General features: G+C 25.5%; 1 protein-coding gene across 1 annotated transcript in view; it reads left to right on the forward strand.

Annotated features, from left to right (window-relative positions):
• The first annotated feature begins 9,850 nt into the window (after positions 1 to 9,850).
• LOC117182201 (phosphoinositide 3-kinase adapter protein 1) overlaps positions 9,851 to 12,943 on the forward strand; it is a 187,806-nt gene continuing 184,713 nt past the window's right edge. The window contains exon 1 of the mRNA XM_033375263.1: positions 9,851 to 10,001. The gene's annotated coding sequence lies outside the window, so the exon portion shown is untranslated. The remainder of the gene's footprint in view (positions 10,002 to 12,943) is intronic.

Raw genomic sequence — 12,943 nt, forward strand, 5'->3', positions numbered from 1 at the left:
TTATGAAAAACTATTTTGTTAAAAACATGATTATGTTGTTAAAAACTTCAACTATTTCCTTAAAATTCGTCATTTTTAATTAAAAATTCATCTTTCCTGGTTAAACATCAATTTTTTTATTAAAAATTTAACTATCTTTGAATAAGACGTTTTTTGGCTTCAAAATTCAACTATTCAGTTTGCAGTTCCACTATCTTGTCGAAAATTCGTCTTTTGCTTCAAGATTCCACTATTTGGTTGTTAATGCAACTGCTTGCTTAGAAAATTAATTTTTTCATGTTTAATATTTCTTTTTTTAGGTCAGAAATTATCCTTTTTTTATAGGAAATGTTTTTTGATTGAAAATTCAACGATTTGGTTGTCAAAGCAAATATATTTCGACCTCAAATCTTAGGAATTCAAAGTATTTATATTGAATTCAAAATGATAGTTACACAATTTTTTATTGAAAAGAATTTATCCCCAATTTTCGTGAAAATAGGGGAATACATATAGGGGGGTCCATAATAGATCAAAATTGGTAACGTACTTTATGGACGGCCCCTATAAGATATACAAATAAGAATCAATGAAAATGTAGAATGAACCTCGTTAGAAAGCGTTCGTTTTTAAACTTATATAAAAAATAAATTTTAAAATATTCTTGAGAAGATTAGAACAGATTTTTGAATATTTCAGATGTGTCAAAAAAGAATTTAGAAGATTTAAAAATATTGTATTTTACAGGGATTTGCAGAATATTAGCATTCGATCAAATTTTGGAAATGCTTCGAAGTTTTAAAATATTTTAAATCTATGCAAAACCTCTTAAATTCATGAAAAAAATATTTTTCGCTGATTTCAATTCTTCTTAAAATTTTGAAAAATCTTTCAAAATGTCAAAATATTGTCTTAAAATCTTCCGAATTTTTAAAGAAATTTTAATAAATGAAACCTTTCAAAATTGTTTCAAAGCTTCTGGAGTTTTGGTTTTAAATCTTGAAAAAATATAGTTTTTAAAATCTTTTACAGATTAACATTCTATTTCAATCTTTTAAAATCTTCTAAATATTTTTTGAATTAAATCAATTCTTTTTTTTTAGTTTTTAATCTTACAAACTTGACGCATTTCGCTTTAGAATCTGCTATTCTTTTTACAAATTTAAGGAAATCATTTGAAATCATAAAAAAATTTGCCATAAACATTTTTTAAAAAAGTTTTAATCTTTTAAAAATTGTGCAAACTTCTAATATTTTTTCAAATTATTCAAATTTTTCAAGAATTTTTTTTGTTTCACAAAATATATAAAAAATGGTCTTAAAATCTTTCAGATTCGTCTTTGACAATTTTATAAATCTTTTGAAATTTTTTCAAATATTCTAAATATCTCTTAAACTTACTCATTTTTTTTCTAAGAATACGCCTTTTGATAAAATTTTGATATAAAATCTTTTACACTCTATTTCAAAATTTTAGGAATGAATAAAAAATGTTTTGCAATCTTTTGCAATCTGCTCTTAAGACTCATTAAGGAAAAAAAACATTTTATTTTTTCTCATGAATCTTAAGAATATCTTTTTTCATTATCTTGACGCCCTGCAAAATTTAGTTTCCTACAAATTTGGTAAATTTTTGAAATCTTCATAACTTCAAATTATTCTTTTAAAAATAAACCTTAAACGTTTAAAATTTTCCCATGACTCTTTTAAGAAAATTAACCAGAAAATCTTTTAATATTATTTTAAAACTTTTAAATTTTTTCAAAGTATTTAAAATAAGTTTTTTCCATTTAAATGTTCTTGTATATTTCAATTTATGAAGGATTTGAAGAGATTACAATTTTTTCAAGATTTCTGCGCCAAATTTTAACGGTTTAGATTTTAATTTAAAAGATTAATTTTAAGTTTTAAAGAGTTAAAAATGTCTGGAAAAAGAATATGGAAGATTTTCAGACCATTTTGAAAAATTTTCAGCATTAAAAAAATTTTTATGTAAGCTTCATGAAAATAAAAAAATAAAATATTTTATTCCTAGAAAAAATTTAAATAATTTTTTGTTTTCAAAAATTAATTTTAATAGATTATTTATAAAGATTTCAGTATTTTTCAATTAAAAATCTGAAAGATTATGAGGCGATTTTTTTAATTTAGCAGGGTAAAAAAGCAGGAAAAATTTGTATAATTTTTAAGGCTCAGAATGTTTAAAAGGTCTGACAAGATTAAAAAACAAACAAAATTTTATCAAGATTCGTGTGAAAATTTGAAATTATGTTTCATTTTGAAAAATGCACTTTAAGAGAAAATAAAAAAGGGTATTAAACATATCAAACGATTTCCTAAAATTGCGAAAAAGTGTGTAAAAGATATCAAAGCAAAATGTTTTAATTTGGTAAGATTAAATAATCAAAAAGAAAAATCGAGGAAATTCAAGAAATATTTAGAAGAATTAAATAGATTCAAAAAGAGTTTTAAACCTGATTTTTTTAAAGTGTAGATTTTAAAGAATTTAAAAATAAAATTTAGTAGCTTTAAAATAATTTCGAAAGGTTTCAAGAGAATAAAAATTTTTGCTTAAACTTCCTGTGAAAAATTTGAAGATTATAAGTCAATTTTTAAAAATTTTGAATGATTTTTTTAACATTTTAGGACAAATTCGAGCCAGTTAAATATATTTTTAGGGATTGAATACGCTTTGAATAAATTAGATATATTAAAAAACTTGGAAACATTTTCAAAAATTTATCAAATATTTTATTTTATTTCTTTCAAACTTTGTCTTTAACATTTTTTAAAAAGACTCGTATTTTCCTAATAGTTTGTAAAATCGTATGAAATAAAAAAAAATTCTTTAAAATCCTAGATTCTTTTTTGACACATCTGAAATATTCAAAAGTCTTTTTTTATTTTTTCAAACATCTTATCTAAATTTAAAAAACAACTAATAATACTTATTTCCTTGTGCTCAACACTTAGAATTGCATTTCAGACGGAATTTAAGCATTCAAAAACTTTTAACAAATGAATAAATGGTTATTTCAAACTTTTATATTGTATAATAATAATAATTATTAATATTATAATTTTGTATTGTTCATGATTTCGAAAGAAGTTTTAATTTGGTGAATTTCAATTAGCAATTAAATGAAGTAACTTAAATGATTTTATGGCTAAAAAAATATTGAAAAAGTCTTCAGTATTACATTAAAATATTATTTTATATATTTCTAGACAATACTTCAGCTTCAAAAAAACTTATTTTATTTATAAAATTTCTTTTATGTCCTGAACATAATGCGTGCCGCTAGAGAAAAAGGAGGGGGAGTTAAAAAATAATATTACGCTCAAAATTAGTGTGAACGCTTCTTAATATGTGAGCGCTCCCTTAGTCCAGTCTAGATTCTAGAATCTGACCAACAGGATGTTTTGCAATGGCTTATTGGATTAAAATTCATGAGCATCTCAGGATTAATTTCCGATTTAAGTGCCATAATCCATATTAAATGATGTTAAAGCCCTTTCTTTGCCTTGTTCCGCTTCTGACGCACATGCGTGACAGACACGCATGCACGCGGCCGGGACTAACCTTACCTCAATACAAATTACTTCTCCTCAGGAGAAAGAAGACCAAAAAGAAAAAAACTTGCTTAAGAGTTTAGTTCGTAGTAGACCGCAGTAGTAATAGCAAGTAGCAACTTGGAACTGAAGATGCACGTTCTATCAGAAATGCATCTTCACCTCGAAGCATCGCGAAGTGGAAAACGTTCTCCTGAGTGGAATTTCAATTTCTTTGATTGCATCGTGAAGAGGAACTCTAAGCTTTTTGGTAGATATTTGATTTATTATTAGGGTTTCGTAGCCCTCGGCGGAAACACTTATAGTTTCGGTACTTTTTCCCGGGAGAAAAAGTGGAGGAAGTGCCTAGCTGATTTTACCTCGTGCTCTAGAATCTAGAGTTTAAATTACTGGGCCCTATACCATATCCGGCTTTACCCCGTACCCTAGCCGACTTTACTCCGTACATTTTTCGGCCTAATCATGACCCTAATCGACTTCACCTCGTAGCCTACCCGACTTCACCTCGTTAGCCTACCTGACTTCACCTCGTTAGCCTACCTGACTTCACCTCGTTAGCCTACCTGACTTCACCCCGTTCGCCTACCTGACTTCGCCTCGGTAGCCTACCTGACTTCACCTCGTTAATCTACCTGACTTCACCGCGTTAGCCTACCTGACTTCACCTCGTTAGCCTACTCGCATTCTAACCAACTTGACACAGTACCTTAGCTGACCTTATCATGCACCCTAAACGGGTTTCCCCGTAATATAGCCGAATTGACTTCATACCCTAGCCGACCTAAGTCTGCAACTTAATGTACTGTACCACCTGCCACTGCCGACACTGCTCTGCACCTTAGCCGACCTTATCCTGTACCCTAATCGACTTCACCTCGTAGCCTAACCGACTTAACCTCGTAGCCTACCCGACTTTACTTCATACCCTAGCCTAGCCGACATTACCCCAAACCCTAGCCGAATTTTCCTCGTGTCTAGGAAGGGAAGTGAGGGCAGTGGGTAGAAGACATGGGGGGAATGATGGAGGGGACTAGAGATCCTCTAAGTAGAATTGCGTCATAACTTCCCACTGTTTTGATTGGCTACGATTAAACGGGAACCAAAAGTGATGAAAAGAGCGCCATTTTCAAAACAAATTTTACAATAAATTCTTAATTTTGAAAAATAAAATGAGCAAGAAGTTAACATGAAATATAAACATATCAAAACTGTATGAAATATAGAAAAATATAAATATTTAGAAAAAAAACTATTCCATTTTGTGTATAAAAATTATTTTTGTTGGTTCAAAATTCAGGTATTTTGCTGAAAAATCGTCTTTTTCGGAGAAAATTAATCTTATTAGTTGAAAATTTAACGATTTTTTAATAATTTATTTTTTTGGGTTAAGAAAATATTTTCAATTGAAAATTTAACTGTACCATTTTTAGTTCAAGACTTATATTTTCTAGCTGAACATTCATGTATTTTGTTAAAATTAATGTTTTTTGGTAGAAAATTAATGTTTTTGGATACAATATTTTGTTGAGAACTCTTTCTTTGTTATTTTTTAAAATTGAAGGTTCATAATTTTAATTGAAAGTTTAGTTTTTTGCTTGAAAACTTATTTAATGTATATGTACTTGTATAATCATTTGTTGAAATACCCCTCCAATAATTGATCAGTAATCAATTGATAATATCTTGATTTATTGTTAAAAATCTTCAAAAATCTACATCTTATTTTAAATTTTCGGAAACCTTTACAAGTTTTAAATTTTTTTTAATATTTTCAAAACTTCTAAAATTCTCTTCAATTTACTCGAATTTTTTCTCAAATTTTGTCATCTTGCAAAAAGCTATAGCCAAATAAGCATACAAAACAATCCCCATTTTCGTTTTTTTTCTATGTTCCTATTGTTTAAAAAAATCTGTAAAAATTCACAGCAATTATTTTAATCGTTATGAACGTGCGCGATTTTTTCAAAAAAATTTAGCGGGAATTTCAAATTTTTTTTTAATTTTTGTGTGTGATAAAAAACAAGAACTGTCTTATTTTTTACCAAAATATAGTTAGCAAAAGAGCTATGATTGTTCAGATTTTTCAATTTGGGGGATCCTAATGTAAAAAATTGAAAACAGTAATTTTCACATATTCCAACAAATATTCAACCTTCGTCACTTTCCTCATTTATTTATTTATTTTATCACAAGGTATTGTCTTTAATGTAAGTCAATAAAACTTGAAAAAAAGGAACAGTTGAATTTTTAACTAAAATTATGAATCTTCAAGCAAAAAATAGAATTTTTAATAAAGTACTTCAACTTTCCACAAAAGAATTGAATTTTTAACCTGACAGATGAATTTTCAATAATAAATGTAATAGGTTGTTTATCTCAACAAAAAATACTAATTTTTTATATGTAAAACGAAATTTAATTTAACCAATAAATGCCGACTTTTCAACAAAATAGTCGAATCCTCAACCAAAAAAGATTAATTGTCAACCAAACAGTTGCATTTTGAACCAAAAAATTGATTTTCTACCAAAAAAGACGAATTTTTAATAAAATATATACATTTTCATTCAAATATTTGAATTTTTAACAAAAAAGTTAATGTTTAAATGATCAATTGAATTATTAATTATAATTATGAATCTTCAACCAAAAAATTCATTTTTTTTATAGTCGTTCAACTTTTAACCAAGATGTTGAATTTTTAACCAAAAACAAAACTGATTTTCAGAAAAAGATTAATTTTGTATCAAAAGAGATAAATTTTTAACAATACATAATAAAGAATTAATTTTTAATTTAACATATAATAGTTGATATTTTAACTTAAAAATGATAATTTGAACATAAAAGGATGAATTTTCAATAGAAAAAATATATATAATAGTTGATATTTTAACAAACAGAAAAAGTTTAATTTAAAAAAAAGCACAATTAAATTTGACCAAATAAGACGAATTTTGAACAAATTAAATTTAATTTAAATTTTATTTTCTGCGCAAAAAAAATGTTTAATGTACAAATTTCTAACCAAATAGTTGAATTTTTAACTTAAAAAGATTAATTTTCAATGAAACCGTTGAATTTTCAACCTTAAACATAATTTTTTAATAAAAATTACAATAGTTGATATTTCAACAAAAAATTTTCAAGTGGTTCAACTTTCAACCAAAGTAGTTGATTTTTCAAGCTAAGAGATAAATTTTCAGTAAAAAATATTATAACTGTTATTTAAAAAGAAAATATTTCAATTAGAAAAAACACAATTGAATTTAAACAAAAAAGGTACAAAAAAACTTACCTTCTAAACAGTTGCATTTTAACTGAAAAATGTATTTCAAAAATAAGAATTTTTAACAAAATTCAAAAAATGTTAACCAAATAGTTGCATTTTTTATCTTAAAATATAATTTCAACATAAAAGAATTAATTTAAAATAGAAAAATACATATAATAATTGATATTTTAACAAACAAAACAAGTTTTAAAAAAGCACATTTAAATTTAACATAAAAAGAGGAATTTTAAACAAAATAGTTCAATCCTCCTAACAAAACAGATTAATTTTCATCCAGTTGTATTTTAGAAAAATTTAATTTTCTGAAAAAAAAAAATAAATTTCTAACTAAGTAGTTGGATTTTCAAATTATAATAATTAATTTTCAACCAAACATTTGAATTTTTAACCTAAAATATAATTAATTATTAAATAAAAATATAATAGTTTATATTTCAACAAAAAGATTTTATTTTTTTAACTTCAATATGAATTTTCAACAAAAAACTTAATTTTCCATCAAACATTTGAATTTTTAACTAACATTATGAATTTCAACAAAACAATTAATTTTTAATAAAGTAGTTCAACTTTCAAACAAGGTAAGTTGCTTTTTCAACCTAATAGATTTTTCAATAAAAATATTATAGTTGTTATTTCAAAAGAAAATATTTTAACTGAAAAAGAACACAATTTAATTCAAACAAAAAAGGCACAAAAAATTATGATTTGCAACCAGTTGTATTTTTAACTGAAAATTTTATTTACTACAAAAAAATACGAATTTTCAATAAAATGGATAAATTTTTTAACAAATATTTAAATATCCAAGAAAAAAGTTTATTTTCAACAAAACAGTTAAATTTTCAACCATGTAGTTGAATGTTCAATCTAAGAGATAAATTTTCAATAAAAAACATAATACATAGTTTTTATTTCAAAAGAAAATACTATAATTTAAAAAAAATTGAATTCAACCAAGTAAAGGCACACTGAAAATATCATTTCGCAACCAAACAGTTGTATTTTTTACCTTTAAAATGTTTATTTCAACATAAAAGGATGAATTTACAATAGAAAAAATGCATATAATAGTTTATATTTTAACAAACAAAAAAGTTAATCATCCAGTTGCATTAAAAAAATTTGATTTTCTAAAAAAAATGTCACAAAAATATATAAATTTCTAAACAAATAGTTGAATTTTCAACGTAAAAAGATTAATTATCAACCAAACAGTCGAATTTTCAACCTAAAAGATCATTTTTCAATAAAAAAATATAATATTTGATATTTCAACAAAAAAAGATTTAATTTTCTTAAATTTTATTATGAATTTTCAGCAAAAAAGTTAATTTTACATTAAACGGTTGAATTTTCAACCAAAAGTTTAATTTTTAATAAAGTAGTTCAACTTTCAACCAAGGTAGTTGATTTTTCAATCTAAGAGATAAAATTTCAATACAAATATGATAGTTGTAATTTCAAAAGATAATATTTTAACTGAAAAAAACACACAATTGAATTTAAACAAAAAAGGCAGAAAAAATAATAATTTGCAACCAGTTGCATTTTTAACTGAAAATTTTATTTATTATAAAGAAATAAGAATTTTCATTAAAAAATATAATAGTTGTTATTTCAAAAGAAAAGATTGTAATTTAAAAGAATTTAATTTAACCAAGTAAAGACACACATAAGATATTAACAGAATTAATTTACAACCAAATAGTTTGGATTTTGAACTAAAAAATTTATTTTCTACTAGAATAATGCAAAATTTTTTTTAACAAGTACAGTGGAACTCTTCTATTGTGCCGGTTACACTTACCTGCGGTGCAGCGTCAATTTTTGGAACGGCTTTAGAAGGATCTCACTTTAGTTGAATTTTCAACAAAAAAGGTTATTTTTAACCAAGCTGTTAAATTTTCAATCAAAATGATGAATCTTCAACCAAAAAAATAAATTTGTTAAAATAGTTGAACTTTCAACAAAGTGGTTGAATTTTCAACTTAAAAATATGAATTTGTAACAAAAAATATATCCCATGTGCAACAGTATACAAAAATCGTGCCCCCCCCCCCCCCCCTAAAAAAACAACGCAATTTATTCACCGTCCCAACCTGCTTTCAGGTTGTTTAACAATGTGATGAACTTTATTAAAATTAATAAATTTAAATGAAGAAAATTAAATCAATTTAAATCTTAAATCAATTAAAATTAATAAATACTTTATTAAATTTATTTTAATTATTGGTATATATTATGAATGAAAACAAGGATGATTAAAATGATTCTAGAATAATAAATTTTAGTTTTTGAATAATAGTTAACATTTTAAAACATTTAAATAACATTTAAAAATTGATTTTAAAATAAAAAATATAAATAAAATGGAATTTATCGCCTCATTAAATTCAATTTCAAGAATTCTTTTAAATTATTGACATTTCCCATTCCCCATACTGCCATTGAACAAAATTGACAATCGCCACCGAAAAACGTTCTGAATGCGCCCTTGATCAGAATTGAGAATTGAGTATCCTCAGTCTTCACCTTGGCACTGTCTTGAAATTAGTGTCATTACCGTTTAGCCATTTTCGCGCCACGCAGCGACGTTCCTCTTGTTCCTCTTGGTCTCGAGTGGAGGCTGAGCCGCTGAGCTTAGGAGCGAGCACATGGGTCTCTGGTTTCCTTTCTTTTCCTTTCCTTCGCCAGATGCGTGGGTGGGTCGGACGGTTCGTCGGTCGGTCGGTCGGTCGGTCTGTTTTATCGTACTGAACCTGGCCCCTCGCGGACACACTGGTTCGCTTCCTTGGAGCGAAGAAGAAGAAGAAGAAGAGAGAAAAGGAAAGAGGCCAGAAAGACGGTCACATGGCAGCAGCTTCGCAAGACGCGAGCCCGGCTTTTGCTGTTGTCGCTGTCCCCTTCGTGCTACGTTTCGAGTTCTGAAGTTCTCTGCGTGCCGCTGTCAGTGCCACGGGCAGTGCTCTCAGTCCCAGACAGTGCTGCTGCCGTTGTTGCTGCTGCTGTCGCTGTACCACCAATGCCCCAGTGCATTCAAAAACAAACCGGTTTTTTTCTTTTTTTGTTCTACTGACCCTCCGAGTGCCCTTGACCAAGTGCAAGGACGATGAAGACTTTTTACAGTCACTAATTTCTTGGATAATAATCGGTGAGTTTAGTGCATTTCAATAATATGGACAATAATATTGTGGTGGCGTGAATTTAGTCATTTCGCCCCATTTTTCTATTAATCTTCGAAACTTCAAGAACCTTTGAAAACTAGTTGACGAGTTTTTTTCATTTAAATTCCTCATGGTGTATTTAAATACTCACTTCACGATTTACCGTGATGTTTTCATTTAGGTCTCGTTTATTTAATCAGATAATAATAATTATTATTAGTAGTATTATTAATTATTAATAATAATAATAATATTTTTTTTGTATTAAACCTCTAAACTTACAGAATCTTTGAAAAATAATTTACCACTTTTGTCATTTCAATACCCCATTGTGTATTGAAATACTTCACGATTTAGAATATTTTTCCATTTAGGTTTCGTTTATTTAATCAGAGTATTATTATTATTTATTATATTATCAATATAAAAGTACATATTATTAATTATTATAATTAATATTATAATTGTTATTATAATTGCTATTGTAATTGTTATTATAATATTCTGATTAAATAAACGAAACCTAAATGGAAAAATTACTGTAAATCGTGAAGTGAGTATTTCAATACACAATGTGGGATTTAAATGAAAACAATCGTGAACTAGTTTTCAAAAGTTCTTTAGGCTTATAGTTTAATTTCAAATTTGGTTTTGATGGCACTTTTACATTGAGAAATTGAATTGCATAATTATAATAAATTCTGTGATAAATAATTTACTATTAACTATTTTTTACTTTTAATCTACTGCATGAAATGTTATTATTCAATTGTTTGATCCTGAAAAATAATATTGAAAAAAATAAAAAATTATTCAATTCTAGACATTTTTTCAGAGTTGCTTTGTCGTAATAGAAGAATATTAGATTCTAAAAAATGAGGACAAAAAAAGTTTATTGTAGAGAGAGTTCGAGCCTATTGTCAATTTTATTAAAAATGCATATTGTAATAATTTATAATTAAAAATATTAAAAAATAGACCCGTATTTTTTAAACCTTCTTGTAATATTTATATTATTATGTCCCTTTTGTCCATTTTCTTTTGAAATATACGGTATTTGAAAATATCATTGTTCATTTTACATCTACGAATTTTCAATAATAATAATAAAATAATAATAAGGTAATAATAATTTCAGAGTAAATTATCCTGTTTCATTTTACTATATTTTAATCAAAGTTTCTTTAAAGAAAAATATTATAAATTTTTTTTATTTAAATTGGAATTATCTCTCATAATTAATTTAAGTTTTTAAAGTTCGATTAATTTAAAACTAAACCATTTAGAATTTAAATTAAACTTTAAAGTTAAAATATTTTCTTCGTTGAATTAAACAAATTAATTATGTTTCAAATTAACTATAATAAAGTACGGCTCAAACAAAAATTGCAAGATTTACAACTTATCTTAACTATCTTTTTTGATTCAAAACAAATTTAATAAGTTCGAGAATTTAAACAATTTTCAGAAACTACCAATAAGTACCTTTTAACATTGGGGAAACTCTATGCGCAGTTTTTATTAGATATTAAATATAAAAAGACAAAATTAGCCTTTTTCAATTTATCCAAACATAAGCAAACCAAATTTCATCCCTTCCAACTCAATAAAAATAATATAATAAAAAAAGGCCTTTGCAATTTCAGAAAAAAATTGAAAACTAAAATTGACTTCCCTTCCAACTCCATAACAATTTTAAAATTGAAAAATTGCAATTCAATAAAAATGCTTAAAAGAACAAAAAACGTATCTCCCAGTTAAGACAAAACATAAACAAAAAATTGTATTCCTTCTAATTTAATAAAAAATATAAGTTGGCCTCTTACAATTAAGAAAAAATTGAACACCATAGTTTCCTCTCTTTCAAATGAACAAAAATGTTAAAAATAAATAGTTTTTTCCTTCAAATTAATAAAAATTCTAAAAAGAAAAAATTTCATCGTTCATTTCAAAACAAAATTTTTTAATTAAAATTTGCTCCATTCCAACTCAATTAAAATATTGAAAATTAAAAAATTACCCTCTTTAAAATTCAGAAAAAAAATGAAATTAAAAGTTCTGTCCTTCAAATCAATAAAATTTCTAAAAAGAAAAAATCCCCTTTTCCATTTAAAAAAAATTGAAAACAAATATTTTCTCCTTTTTAAGTAAATAAAAATGTTAAAAATATAAACATTCCTTCTTCCAATTGAGAAAAAGAATAAATGGCCAAAATTTAATTCCTTCCAACCCAATAAAAATTATAAAATAAAAAAAGGTCTTCAAATTTAGCGAAAATTTAAAATAATTTCCTCTCTTTGAATTGAACAAAAATGTTAAAAATATAAAGTTCTATCCTTCAAATAAATAAAAACGCAAAAAATAAACAGTAAAGTTTTAACAAAGGCCTCTTCAAATTCAAAAAAATAATTGAAAACCAAATATTCTCTTTTTCCAATTCAGAAAAAACAATAAGTGAGCAAAATTTATTTCCTTCCAACTCAATAAAAATTATCAAATAAAAAAAAGGTCTTCAAATTTATCAAAAATTGAAAACCATAATTCCCTCTCTGTCAACTGAACAAAAATTTAAAAAATAAAAAGTTCTTTCTTTCAAATAAATAAAAATGGTAAAAAAATTGCCTCTTTTAATTAAAAAAATAATAATAACAAAAATTTCCTCTATTCCAAATTATGCCATAAAAATGATAAAAACAAAAAATGGTTTCTTCCAATTCAGAAAAAAATTCAAAACCAAATATTCTTCATTTCACCTCACTAAAAATAATAAAATTTAAAATGAAGCCTCTTCCAATTCAGAAAAATTTGAAAATCAAAACGTCCTCCGTTCCAACTCGATTAAAATGTTACAAATAAAAATGTATCCTTCTTCCAATTCATAAAAATTAAAAACCAGAATTTCATTTTTATTTAACTCGATAAAAATTTT

The sequence above is a fragment of the Belonocnema kinseyi genome, chromosome 10 (genome assembly GCF_010883055.1).
Source record: "Belonocnema kinseyi isolate 2016_QV_RU_SX_M_011 chromosome 10, B_treatae_v1, whole genome shotgun sequence".
Classification (NCBI taxonomy): Eukaryota; Metazoa; Arthropoda; class Insecta; order Hymenoptera; family Cynipidae; genus Belonocnema; species Belonocnema kinseyi.